We start from the raw sequence: 15,686 nt of genomic DNA, 5'->3' as shown, positions 1-15,686 counted from the left end.
CAAGCTTTCATAGTTGTCGAAACAAATTTCTCTGCTCTAGAGAAGAAAGATCTAAACTTAAGTGCTTCCTAACCAACATCTGCTTCAGAGTGAGGTGCGGCAAGGAGTTCTCGGAAATCAGACCGATACAAGTCGGCGTTCCACAAGGGAGCATTCTTGGCCCCCTTGTTTATATCATTTATACTAGACCTACACACCCAAATACCAGCATCACCAGGTGGTACATGGACGATATCGCAATTTTGACCTCCAACTCGAATCCTATCCAAGCTATTGTACTTCCAACATTCAAGTACATCGAAGACGGTGGAAAAAATGCAGGACAAAACTGAATCAAGAAAAACGATGAATTTTATGTTCAAATTGAAAAAACAGTCATGCCCTTACTGTACATCAATTACAAGAGAAACGGATTCCATCCAGATCAAATAGGACTACACTTAGACAGCAGACTGACATGGAATTCCCACACAAGACTAAATGGAAAACAGCTTAAGGTACTTGGACAACTACGAAGTCTTGTAGGACCGAAATCATAAAATTTAATTAACAATTTACCAAAAAAGATTTTTGTCGAGTAGCGTCGAGTTCAGTTGAAGACAAAAGAACCGGACACTCAAAATTTTTATAGTTTATTTCAAACAATGTATATGTGTTTTTGTCGTTATATTAATTACAGCATGCATATTTTAATGTAAATCAAATTAAACGAGATCAAAAATTCACGAGTTTTTATAAAAATTATTTTAATTCATGATACGGTTTTGTTTATAAAATTAATTTATTACACAGTTTTGCTCATAATATCTAATTAACAATTTATTGCACGGTTTTGCTCATAAAATTGAAATAATCATTTATTATACGGATTTGTTCATAAAATTTAACGAACAGTTTATTACATGGTTTTGCTCATAATTCAACTAGCAATTCATGGTACGGTTTTGTTCATAAAATTTAATTAACAATTATTACACGGTTTTGCTCATAAAATTTAACTAACAATTTATTACATGGTTTTGCTCATAAAATTTAATCAACTATTTATTACTTGGTTTTACTCATAAAATTACTCATATTTTTTGTATGTTATTTCAAACTAAAAATGTATATGAATTTTTGTCGTTGTATGAATTACAACATGGTTATTTTAGTGTAAAGCAAATTAAATGGGATCAAAAAATCATTACCGAGGGTTCCCAACAGCAGAGGTCATATCAACCCTCAGGGTGTCGGTGTTTTTGAAAAAAAAGCCCAATTGTAAGTATGTTGGGTTCGAATGCAGGGCTGCTGGATTCGAACTCGAGTCCTTTACCTCACAGTGATGAGCGCCGTGTCAATGCCTTAAAATACAAATAACCAGCAAATTTATTCTGTCCCAGTAGTTAATGTTTGTTTTAAAGAGAGTTTCATTCAAAGGAGGAAGTTTTTCTACCAATTCTTTGTGTTAAATCCACCTGTGTGTTGCATGCTAATTTGGTTAAATGGTCACTGTCAAAATTCAACAAAGATTGGTTTAACCTGTTCATTTGAAATATATCACAAACTCAAAGCGGTACGCCTTGGGTTTCTATTCGACTTGTGTTTCTTTGACTATTAAACAACCAAGATATACATTTTAAAAGATTAGCATTTAAAAGGTAAAAATAGAACACGTTTGTACCCAAGGATTTCCTACAGCCTTGCACTTTGGAATATTACCTAAAAAGTCATTAGATTTCGTGTTCCGATTGACCAAATAACATCTTTCAATTGATTAATCTTTATGTAAAGTACTGGTTGAAAAATGGCAAAAAGGAGGGAAAATTCGAAAGGTTGGGTTGAGGTGGGAAGTTGGTGTCCGAGTGGATCGAAGTCACGATAGATCAAGTGGTTAGAGCAGCGGCGTATTTAGCCGAAGGTTCGAATCCTGCTCGTGACACTGACTTTTTTATCTCAACCAACACCTTACATAAGATTACCTAAAAAGTTACAATAAAATTTTCTTACAAAAAATATAGTTTATAATCAAAATTTAGTAGTTATACGTTCATTTTTGGGTAGACAGTCATCCGTATAACCCAGACAACCTCTGAGCATGTTAGATGTAGATGTAGACGTGGTGTGTATTATACTGAGTTGTTTTGTTGGTGTTTCCTCTGCTTCTTTGTAGATTCTGCACTTGCCGCCTTGGTTTATTCCAATCTTTTTCAGATGTCCATTTAGTCTGCAGTGCCCTCTTAAAAATCTTATTAGGATTTGCAGTTTTTTCTGTTACCTCTTTTCTTCCAAAATTTGTCAGACGGTGGATTGTTTGTGTCCAATGAGTGAGTTCCATTGTTACTTCATTTTCTTTTTATCCTTCTGTAAGAGGTGCTCATTGATAGTGTAGATTGCCATGCCACCGAAGGTCCTATCAGCGGTGTAGTAGCCCCGTTTCTTGCAAGGGCGCCCTGCACCACAGGACACCAATATGTCCTGGCACCCTGCCTATTCTTGTGTTTATGCCCTTTATTCAGATTGAGTTGGGTACATCTCTCGATTGCGTGGACCTAAGCTTAGATGATACTTCCGTCCTCGTACCTTCTTTCGTTCTAGATTCGTCTGTGTGCCCGTAGGTGGTATCATTCTTAAAGGAGGTGTTTTCCCTCTCTTTCTTCTTATTTTTTGGTACTTAAGTATATTTGGAAAATTTTATTAAACTTCAACATCCTGTTCTTGTTGTCATCTCTTGGGGCCATGAAAATCGGATAGTCTTGTATTAGATTTTGCTATCTTTCCATTTTAGTTTTATTATTAGTTTTCTGTGCTGTCCTTAATATCATGTGTGTAGGAGGATTAACCAGTATCTTCTCCATACCAGTTGCGGGACATGCATCGCTCTCGTCCAGTCAGATGCATGCAAGCATGTTTGTGAGTTCTCTTCGTTTTGTTAATTGTTCTACTTTATCGGCCATAAGAATCATGGTGTTCATCCAAAGCAGGGTTTCCAGTCTGCGTTCCAACAAAATTGCAAAGCAGGAGAGAAGCATCCTCGAGCAGAATAGCGCTCCTGAGAACGACTAAAGCTTATAGGACAGCCTCTATTCACGCCCTCCAAGTCCTTGCTTCCTCTGCACCAATAGACATTGTCCTCCACAGTAGAATTGCAATCCGGCAGCTAAGAGATGGAAAGGAGCCAACAATGGTAAATTTGGATGCGTCAGATAGGGAAAGGCTACGAACTGCACCTAGAAAGCAGATCCGGGAGATCCTTTCAGTTTGGATAGACAACTTGTGGCAGGAAAGATGGGACAGAAGCACCAAGGGAAGGTTAACCCACGAGTTTCTACCCACTATTGAGGACCGAGCAAGAGCAAAGTGGTTTCAACCAGATTTCTGGATCACACAAATAATGACAGGTCACGGAAATTTCAACGCTTACTTGCACCGATTCCGTAGAGCACAGTCCACTATGTCCAGACTGCGGAGTTGATGACAGTGTCCAACACAGACTATTCAACTGCCCCCTCCTTGAGAGTGTGAGGGAACCACTAAAGCTCCTCTTCCGCCACACTTGGCCACCGACCCTCAACGATGGTTAAAGAAAAGAGGACGTTTGAGGTCCTCAAGCCTGTTAGCCGAGCTATAGTGGATAAAATACCTGATTAGTTTTTTCTTTCTTTATTTTTTCTTCTTTTTCTTCCTATGATAAGTTACTTGTTAGATCTTAGCGTTTCCCTGAACTTTTAATTCCGGGCTGGTTACTCCTTGTACCCATAATTGTTATTTATTTATTGAAATATTGCATTTATTAGAAAGTGAATTACAGGATTAACCAGCAAGGGGGAGACCTATTAGATTAAATAAATTAATAATAAGAAAAAAAATTTCCCTTCTTCCTTGGGTCTTCCCTTTCAGGGCAAGGTCGAAGGAAGACGTTAAGCACAATAAGATCCCCTAAACTTGCATCCCATTTGAATTAGTTTAATGGCCGTGGTCCGCCCACTAACTACCCCGGTATGGGGTCTCCCTTAGGTACGGCGGGGAGGTGGATGGGGGAAAAAAAAAAAAGTCTGCGTTCCCAAGTTTTTCTGTTATTTTTCTGCACGCCATTAAAAACTCTTGCCGTTTTCTTGACAGTGGAGCCGACATGATCCTTAAATGTATTTTGCCCTGTGTGACGGCTAGATATTTGACCTTTTTCTTAATTTCTGTCACAATGTTGTTAATTTTATCTTCCTCATGTGATCCAATTTTCTTTTCTTTGTAAAAGCGGCTATGGTTGTTTTAGGGTTAATCCTCTAAACAAGCGGTTTTACACCATTTTTAGCTCTTCTTAGATTATCATAGAGGGTTTCTTTGAATTTTCCCTTAGCGATCAGGACTATATCATTTGCTTAGCCCTGATATCTCTCCGCGGCCCAGAGCAATTTGTCAACTGTTAGGCTCAATAGGAAAGGCGATAGTACTCCTCCTTGCGGGCTTCCTTTGGTTGTGCTAAATTGTACTGTCTTTTCCTTTTTCTGATTCTTGACATTTCCCCAATCCATTTAGATGTGGTATGCTCTACGAGTTATTTCTCTTGGGAGATGAACGAGATTCATTATCAAAGTTCAGCTCAGGGAACGCGCAGATTTCTTTGCTTCTAGGGCTTACCTCAGGTCAATGGTTCACTGGTACAGAGCGGTTTTTACTGATCGTCCTGTTCTGTATGCAAGTTGTCTATGTACTGTCATTCTTATGTAGTTGTCTATCAGCTTTTCAGTGTTTTTAATAAAAAAATGTTAGGCTGATTGGTCTGATGTATTTGAGTAGTGTAGGGTCTCTTTTTTATATTTTTTCTATATATACTACTTTTACCTTACAGTCTATGGTATGTAGCCTAATGCTAGGCTGCTTGTATATACGCACCAATGTTGGAATTGTTATGATCCTGTTTGTAGCAGGATGGGGAGAATCCCAACCACGGCCTGCGCATGTTAAGAAGCCATTGATTTTACTACAAAGTTGATTTTCTAAATTTTCAAAATTTTCTTATATATCTTGTGTATACTTGTATATACTACAATGATTCAATTGACAAAACAGTTTACAACTGCACTAATGTCATACATTCCAAATTCTTACTTCTGTCTTTTAGTATTTTCTTCTAACTATCCAAAAGACCTTTTGCAGCATTTTTTTGGAACAAAGAAAGGCCAAGGATTCGCGATGAAGTACGATATTGTAGTTAAGAAGCAAAATGGTCTGGCGGAAAAAAAGTGGAAAATTAACACTGTGGGAGTTTAGTGTCGACAATGGGACACAAGAGGAACAGAGTATTTCAGATTAAAATCTGTTCTAGCCCTTTCAGGTAGACCATTATCTCATTAACTCTTATTAATCATCTACACTTTATTTTATTTTAAACAAAAGCCTTCGGAATCTTTCCATTTAGCATTATTACATATCCTTTATATTGAAACTTGTTTGGATTAAAATTGTGCGTTGTAAAAAAGGACTAGGTGTTTCTCTTCGTTTTGAAATAATGGGTTATTACAGGTTTAATTAAATTTCTATATTTAGCCTACGCTGGTAAACAAACACTATACTTAGAGTAGACTAAACTAGCGAAGCTTGTTTTAGTTTTTTAATCAAAATTTAACAATGAGAGATCTAAGTAATGAAATATGATCAATTATATGATACTTTTGAAAAATAGTGCAATGGTACCAATAATAAGTAGAGGGTAAATTTGTATCAATCCTTGCTTCCCAGATATCAAGTACTTAAGAGAAAGCTTCGAAATTCCTCATGAAGGCCGTAAAGTTAAAGAAGTAACAGAGGATTCATCCATCCGACTACACACCACTTTTGAGGGCCCACAACAATCCTAACTTCGCGGATTATGCAGATCCTGCAGCGACAATCATCCTAACGACTTAAGCGGAAACGAACATCTCGGATTGAAGAAATTAACATTTGTTGTTATTAAAATTCACTAATTTCATGGTCCGCTTAACCAATTATGGGAAGTTGGTGTCCGAGTGAACGAGGTCACGATAGCTCAAGTGGTAGAGCATCGGCGTATCTAGCCGAAGATCGTGGGTTCGAATCCCGCTCCTGCCATTGACTTTTTTATCTCAACTAAAAACCTTAATTATTTGTTGTTATTATTGTTAAAATTGTTATAGTTCGGATGTTATTTACATGCCCTTGTTATTTATGTAAATTATTTCATCTTTTATTTTTGTTAAAGACTGGACAGCATCTTTATTTCAGGTGCCATAGTACAAAAAAAAGTTCCTAGAAACCAAAAACAGAATGTAAAAAGCTAACCAGAAAAAAGCTCCAGAATCGATATATGTTAATAAAAAACTGATTACAAAATGATTGGTTTAATTTATGTATATGTTCCTGCAAAACAAATAGAAATACCATACGAATGAAAAAAAACTAACAAGAAAAAAGATCCAGAATTTGATATATGTTAGTAAAAAATTAATTGTAATTAATTAATCTTTAACCAATAACTTAAGGTATTGGTTGAGATAAAATTAAGATATCAATTAATTATAAACAATTTTTTTCGAAATGAAAAATTTGTGTCACAGGCGGGATTCGAACCCACGACTGTCGGCTCAATACGCCGCTGCTCTACCACTTGAGCTACCGTGACTTCGATCGCCCATGCCACAAACTTCTCATTTCGACTACCCGATTTTATTCTAATTATAAGCTGTGACACAAATTTTTCATTTCGGAAAAAATTGTGTATAATTAATTGAGTATTTATATATTTATTAGAAGCTGATAAAATTTAGTATTAAAATTAAGTAAATTAAGGATTAATAAAAAATGATTGGTTGAATTTATATACAGGGTGGCCCCAATCGATTCAGCCACACTTCCAGATCTTATAGGAAATAGAACGCTGAGTAAAAAAGATCCTATGAACCTGTGTCCGCAAACCCTTCAGATCCGAGCTACAGGCAAAAACCCCTTGAAAAACTACGTTTTTTGACCTTATTTGTGAAATTGTTAGTAAACCGTTAGCCTGACCGTAAAACAGCTCGAAACAACATCAGTATAGGATTAATTTCTGCGTCGAATGAGCTTAAAACCAGCCTGATCGGCGAAAAATTTCATTTTTGGCGATTTTTCGAAGTTAGAAGGTGGAGGGGTACACAAAATTCACTATTTCTGACATTTTTATCGAAAATTCACAACTTGAAATCTTTTCTGATGGGTACCCCCTACTGAATGAAATAATGTACGAAAAATTTGAACGGCTAACCGAAGTTGTGAATTTTCGACAAAAATGTCAGAAATGGTGAATTTTGTGTACCCCTTCACCTCCTAACTTCGAAAAATCGTCAAAAATGAAATGTTCAGCCGATCAGGCTGGTTTTAAGCTCATTCGACGCAGAAATTAATCCTATACTGATGTTGTTTCGAGCTGTTTTACGGTCAGGCTAACGGTTTACTAACAATTGTACGAAAAAGGTCAAAAAACATGGTTTTTCATGGTATTTTGCCTGTAGCTCGGAACTGAAGGGTTTGCGGACACAGGTTCATAGGATCTTTTTTACTCAGCGTTCAATTTCCTATACGATCTGGAAGTGTGCCTGAATCGATTGGGCCACCCTGTATATGTTCCTGGAAAACAATTAAAAATACCAGACGAATGAAAGAAAACTAACCAGAAAAAACTCCAAAATTCGATATCTGTTAATAAAAAACTAATTACAAAAGGATTGGTTGAATTTATGTATATGCCTCTAGAAATCAATTAAAAATGCCAGATGATTAAAAGACAAATAACAAGAAAAAGAAGACGATGATAACTAACTATAAAAAGTTTAAAGATTACGTTGTGTACATCTATGTAGGTATTTAGGAGATGTGCATTTGTTGGGAAGAAAACACTCATTATTCCAAACGTCTAAAAAGCCTTCGTTTCAAGAATAACGAGATTATAACATTTACGAGCTTATCCTTGGGTGGACTGTTGTTGTTTACCCATTTTTCACGTGATCTTTTCATTTACATCTATTAGTTCAAACCGTGAACGACAACCCAGCCTCTTTCTTATTCTTGCGACACCGTATTTTCTTAGGTTGGGCAACGCGCCGTTGAATAAAGGGATCTCTCCTTATTTTAAGTTTGTTTATTTGATGTAAGTTTTCGTCATAAAGGTGGCATCGTTTAGCGGTTGGGAGTCCTTGTTGAATGATGCGTTACCGTGGGACAATGCCACTTCCACGGCAACCTCATGGGAGACTTGTGCAATTGATGCATTGTCGTCTTCGTCGCTCTGCACGGCCATGAACTAGGCGACACGAACGTACAAGGCGTTTCGAACAGATTCGATTCAAAAAACGAAAATCTACTGACAATGAAAAAACAACAAAAAACGGCCTTTGGAAATGTTTCGTAACTCATGGACCAGTATGATGTCTGCTTTCAGATATTATTGACAATCCTCTATTATATGATGAAAAATGTTTAAAATTAAGGAAAGTCTTCCAATTGGGCTGTTTTTAAAAATAACTAAACCTATAAAACTTATTAATTGAAATGTACTCAACAGGACTGAGTTTTACATAGATTAACGTAGAAAATTTTAAATAGAGACCAGGATAAATTTGCAAGAATAAATACCACAGCCAAAAGAAGTTGTAAGTTGTAGTTGTAGTTGTTGTTTGTCTGCGAATCGGTGAACACAGTGTGTTTGGTACTTAAAGTGGGTCCGTCCGCCCTTGAGGGTTTTTGAAACTACTCAAACATGTTTCTGCTTTGCGCCATTTTCTTTGAAGACACATTAAAGGAGTTCTTCACTGAAGATGCGCCGAGCCGAAACGCGTTTAAGTAACTTTAAAAATCCCCCAGTGTAGACGGACCCAATAAGTAACCCAGTGCCGATTCAAATTGGACAATAATAACAATTAAAAATGAGGGAGAAAAAACCATGTTGGGCTTGGTATAGTCTGTATACCCGGTTGAAATGAGGCTTGCAAATGTCGATTAGATATTAATTTATTTCATATAAATAGTGCCTAAATGTAGAAAAGAGAAAAGAAGTTATAATTTCAATTATTTATACTTTTTATCTAACCAGAAAAAAGCTCCAGAATTCTATATCTTTTAATAAAAAACTAATTACAAAATGATTGGTTGAATTTATGTATATGTTTCTGGAAAACAAATAGAAATACCAGACGAATGGGGAAAAAAACAAGAAAAAAGTTCCTGATTTGATATATGTTAATAAAAAATTAATTAAACTTAATTAATCTTTAAGTAAGGTATTGGTTGAGATAAAATTAATTAAATTAAGGATTAATTTAAAAAATTAAGTGTGAATTTATGTATTTTTTCCTGGAAAACAAATAGAAATTCCAGATGAATTAAAGAAAACTATCGAGAAAAAAGCTCCAGGATTTGATATATGATAATAATAAAAAATTATTGGCTTAATTTATGTATATGTTCCTGGAAAACAAATAGATGTTATGTTAATTTATCTAAAAAAGTGTCTAAATGTAAAAAAGAGAAAGGAAGTTGTAATTTTAATTATTTATACTTTTTATCTAAGGGCTTGGTTGAGATGAAAAAGCTAGTATCACGAGCGGGATTCGAACCCTCGACCTTCAGCCCGAGATCGTGGGTTCGAATCCCGCTCGATCATTTAGATATTCGTCGATGTTGCTTTCGTTTTATAATTTCTTAAACAATCATAGATTATACTTAATCAACTATTTCTATTAATGTACGCCTAATATGGAAACTTAAAAAGAAGGGGAGAGAGAGGGAAACAACTCTTTAAAAAATGGCACGATCCTCTGGTACACAGATGGATCTAGAACACAAGAAGGTACAGGGGCAGGAGTATTTGGACCTGGAACCAAATACTCAGAACCCATGGGAAAATACACCAGTATCTTCCAAGCTGAGATTCACGCAATCGAAAGATGTACCCAACTAACGTAAAGGGTACAAAAACAAGAATATAGCTATCATGACAGATAGCCAAGCAGCCATCCAAGCACTAAGCTCAAATATCATTAGTTCAAGGATGGTGCTGAACTGCAAAACCAAACTAAATATATTAGGCATGCAGAATAAAGTCAGCCTCTGCAGGGCCCCAGGACACATGGGAGTAGAAGGCAACGAGAAAGCGGACACCCTTGCAAGGAAAATGGCTGCTACATCGCTGATAGGACCTGAACCCTTCTGTGGCATAGGAATCCACACTATTAACGAATATCTCAGACAGAAGGACAAAAAGAAAATGAAGGAACTTCGGAATTGACTCATTGGACATAGACAATCCAAGAATCTTCTAACCAATTTTGGTAGGAAAGAAATCACAGAATGTGTCAAAGGAAGCAGGAACAGACTACGAATCCTAACAGGATTCCTAACAGGACACTGCAGATTAAATGGACAATTGAAGAAAATTGGAACAATTCAAGATGGCACATGCAGATTCTGCAAGGAGGCAGGAGAGGCACCAACACATTTACTAACAAACTGCGGAGCTACACTAGCCCGCAGGAGGAAATGTTTTGGGATGTATAATGTGACCATAGAAGAGCTTCAACCACTGCAACCGGGCCTATTAATCAAATTTCTTGATGAAATAGGACTCACTGATGTGCTTTAGGCAGAGCACGGGGGATACAATAGCTCTTAAACGGAGCCGTATACTATACCCTGAAATTATATCTACATCTACAATATGGAAACTTAGACAATTGAAACCAATTAATGTTCAGAATAGTTAAAGTTTACATAAATATATATATTCAAACACAAGTTCAAACATATTTTATTGTGAAACTTTGGAACCAGGATAAGAAACTACTGGAATTTGGTATAGCCTGAAGACATTTGAGATGATCCATTTGGATATGATCATGAAGTGTAGGTATGTTTAGTTTATTCCGGATTAGCATTATTTTACTACACTCGATTTTTTTTTGTAAAAAAGTCAGCGACACCAATGACCGACTCTGGCATGGGACCCTCGGCATTTGGCATAGAGGCAGTGAAAAGGTGTTGGCCACAGAGGGAGCCCACATGGATTCTCTAAGTCCCGAACTCTACTATGGCCTAGCATCTTGCCCCAAAAGTACAACTTAAAATGGATCCTTAATGAGATCGAAACCTGGTGGAACATTACCACAGGCACGAGGCTCGCGAAGAGATTCTTAGAAGTCCAACCGCCAAACACAATTACTGGCAACTGCAATCGAACCAGGATTCTTGGTTCCTGACAGGGCACACCTAAGAAGGCACATGCACCGAATAGGAGTACAGACAGAAGAAACACTGTGAAGATACTGCAAGGAAGAGAAGGAGACAGCAGAACACATTTTATTTCTGTGAAGGTCTTTGTAGGTGTAGATTCATGCAACTGAGTGAGGAAAAGCAAGATCCTGCACTCAGGAGCCACTGGCAAGGCTATGAAGGTTGATGAACAACCTGAAGCTGGCCAGTGTGTTATAAAAAACAGAGGAGCACAATACATCTACTTAGGTCGAGGTGCAAAAGGACTCTTTTATCCCCTATCCCTATTATTTCTAATACAAATGTGTCAGACGAATTTCATCCTCAAAAAATAATCAAGGTGCGGGAAAGTTTATTAAACATCCTGGTTACGCAATTGGTTTCATAGCGCGTCCTATTGCTAATTGGGATTCCTGTGAAGGAAGAGCGATTCATCGAGGGGTCCTCGACTATTGTTACTGCCGCGAATTGCGGTTAAGGACTTTCTCTTCTGATACTACTTATGTGAGAGATCACTCTCGCCATTCACCGAAGAGAGAAAAAAACGCCTCGTATCGTCAATACTAATTAAAGAAGGCTCGTTAGACATTCAATGTTCTCGTCCGACTGTTTTCTTTCCAAAAAAGATTTGGAAATTGTAAAAAATTATTTTTCCCCCATATTCTACATATTTTCCGATCATAAAATACCAAACTCTATTCCTTTTCATTGTTTAGAGTGCAAATCTTGATAATGTTACATGTCTTAACTATAAAGTTCTTCTGATATTCATTCCGGGTTATTTTTATTACATATTAATACGTGCACGCTTTGACTTGGCCAGGCTAGGATTTATGATGATACATATAGAAAAAATGATTTTTTAACAAGAACGTTCTTCTACAGTAAAATAGATCGGATTAGCAATCGTATAACCAAATTTCAAAAAAAAAAAAAAGTTACATAACTAATGTTTGTTTACAATCACACTAAAAAGAGGAACATATATAATTAAACTGTTTTAACACTGTTACTAAACTATTAAAACATTTTGATGGTAAAACTAAAAATTAAATGGTAGCAACCAGTGAAGTAGACCAATAACATGGGACATTTGCAGATGGATAAATAAAACATAAATAAAAAAGAGAATACTTAGAGATCAAGCGCTAAGTTCAGTTTTTTGCCTTCTTGTATATAATATACATGTAATTCTGTAAAAATAAATAATAATGTAATAATATACTATACAGGGTGAATTGCTACTCGTGCTACAAACTTCTCCAGTAGATTCTTCACCCTAAAATGAACAAAAAAGTTCATATTGTCCATGGTCCGATTCTCAACCATTTCAGAGTAATTTCGCTTTTTATCGATTTTGAAAGATATCACGTCCTGGCGTCGGAAAATCGTGATATCTTTTAATCTAAACATTTCTCTTAAAATCTATAAGCACCGTTGAAATCCCCGTTAATTTTTAGAGAGAATCAAAATCATAATTCCATTGAAATTTTTTAATTTAATTTAATGCCCATTTAGTATGTAATGCTTAAGAAGTTTACAAACAGCTAGAAGGTCAAGGAAGAAAGACCCAAACGTTTTGCCACCTTCATCTTCTTATTGAAAAATTAACGGGGATTTCAACGGTGCTTATAGATTTTAAGAGAAATGTTTAGATTAAAAGATATCACGATTTTCCGACGCCAGGACGTGATATCTTTCAAAATCGATAAAAAGCGAAATTACTCTGAAATGGTTGAGAATCGGACCATGGTCAATATGAACTTTTTTGTTCATTTTAGGGTCAAGAATCTACTGGTGAAGTTTGTAGCACGAGTAGCAAGTCACTCTCAAACATTAGCAATCCTTGAACCACCATTTTTTCTCTTTTTGTCATCAACATCTTGGTCTCACAACCACTAAATAAGAAAATGACGAGTGCGTTGGAAGCGTTATTAAATCAGGTAGTTTTCCTCAAATTTGCTGCCTTCTGAGACTAAAATTAGAAACTCTGGATTACTTTATACACTTTCCGATTTACACAATTTTCCACTCTTTTTGTAGTTCTGGCTGAAATAAAACACAAAAAATTAGCCCAAACATTTTGCCACCGTCATCTTCTTATTGAAAAATTAACGGGAATTTCAACGGTGCTATTAGATTTTCAGAGAAATGTTTAGATTAAAAGATATCACGATTTTCCGACGCCAGGACGTGATATCTTTCAAAATCGATAAAAAGCGAAATTACTCTGAAATGGTTGAGAATCGGACCATGGACAATATGAACTTTTTTGTTCATTTTAGGGTGAAGAATCTACTGGAGAAGTTTGTAGCACGAGTAGCAATTCACCCTGTATATGTACAGGATGATTTGATAAAGATTTGAATTAAATCGAAACGTCGGAAAAGATTCGAAGTTGTTTTCTTTCCAAAACAACCATTGACCGATATTCCCATCACCACCTATATGAACACCACAATTATATTCAACGGTCATCACAAGTTACACATAAAAAAAACACTAATGAACGTAGTATGAATCAATAAAATTAAAAACTAGTAACAATGCGTACTGAAACGAAAGTTTTTATTTCGCAGCAGCAGAAATTGTGTATTTCATAGCCCATAGACATGCTTTAGCTATGAAACAAATGCCAGTCAGTTTTAAGAAATTTTTGAATGAGTCTGTTCAAATTGTTAATTATATCAAGTTGCGGCCATTGAAGCCAAGACTTTTCACTATACCTTGTGTTGAAATGGGAAGCCTTCATCCATGGTTTCGTCAAAAAAATGAAAAATTAAAAAAATCTTTTTGAAAGTTGACATTCTCCGTATTTTAATGTTTTTTTATTTCGCCGTTTTACTTACTCAAATCAACTATGTCAATATATCATTTTACAGCATTTGTTTATGGAGATTTCAATAAAAATATAGTAAAAGCTATCAAAGTTCATAAATTTAACTATTTATTTTTCATGATATTAAAACAATAAAGTAACAAATAATTTTATTATTTTTAATTTTAAAAGATCATAAGTAATGTCCATAATTACGTTGTTTTACAAAACGTTTTTACCAGATAAATAATAATTTTATGGCTTTATCAATAAAAATAATTTTTCATTGTTTTAGATAATCACAAAATGTATTAATTTTTATTATAAAATTATCGTTTCTTCAAGACAAACGAAAATAACAATAAAAAATATTTCAAGAGTGCAATGAATTTACGGTTTTCAACCTTTTTTTTTTCATAAAATTTATATTATAAATTTCATAAAATTACCTATTTATTTTTCATGAAATTAAAAAAGAAAATTAATTATTTTTAAATCTAAAAGATCTTAAGTTGTGTCCATATCTGTTGTTTTTCAAAAAACTTTTATCAGATAAATAATAATTTTATGGCGTTGTCAATAAAAATAATTCACTAGTTTTCGTGGACCACTTGACCAATTAATTAGTTTTATTGTTAGTCAGTAATAAAAATAATGTTTTATTATTTCAAGATAACAAAATGTAGTCATTTTTATTATAAAATTATCGTTTCTTCAAGACTTAAATAAAAATAACAATAAAAAATATGTCAAGAGTACAATGACACGGTTTTAACTTTTTTTCATAAAATTTATATTATAAATTTCATGTAATTAACTATTTATTTTTCATAAAATTAAAACAAAAATTTCATTGTTTTTAAATCTAAAAGGTCTTAAGGTGTGTCCATATCTGTTGTTTTTCAAAAAAATTTGATCAGATAAATAATAATTTTATGGCTTCGTCAATAAAAATAATTCACTAGTTTTCGTGGTCCACTTGACCAATTAATATCTTTCAATTAACTAAAGTTTTATTATTAGTCAGTAATAAAAATAATGTTTTATTATTTCAAGATAATAACAAAATGTAGTAATTTTTATTATAAAATTATCCTTTCTTCAAGACTTAAATAAAAATAACAATAAAAAATATTTCAATAGTACAATGATACGGTTTTACATTTTTTTCATAAAATGTATTTTATAAATTTCATGTAATTAACTATTTATTTTTCATAAAATTAAATTTTAAATCTAGAATGTTGGTTATTTAAAAAAATGGAATTATTTATAATGGGAAAAAGAAATACAAAGTTTTAATTTTACTGTACGAACTCGTGGGAATCGTAATTATAATTGTACTCATAAAATACTAGTAATTGCAATTGTAAAAAAAGGTTGTTATTTTGTTAATAAAAAATAATAATTATATCATTTGTAATCTTTAAAACCGTCAAAATCTAATGATAAAAACCTAATTGAAAAACATAACTTTTAGATCTGGGTAATAACAAATGTAAACTTATAAAAATGCGTTATAAACTTAAGAGAGAAAAAAGATAAAATCTCAAAACATTTTCGACTTGAAAATTATCAAAACCGTTTTGAAATATATAACTTTTAACTTCGGATTAGATAAATAATATGAGTT

The sequence above is a fragment of the Cimex lectularius genome, unplaced genomic scaffold, assembly GCF_000648675.2.
Source record: "Cimex lectularius strain Harlan isolate CLEC.00 unplaced genomic scaffold, Clec_2.1 scaffold125, whole genome shotgun sequence".
Lineage (NCBI taxonomy): Eukaryota > Metazoa > Arthropoda > Insecta > Hemiptera > Cimicidae > Cimex > Cimex lectularius.
The sequence above is the reverse complement of the archived record's forward strand: the minus strand, read 5'-3'. Positions refer to the sequence as shown.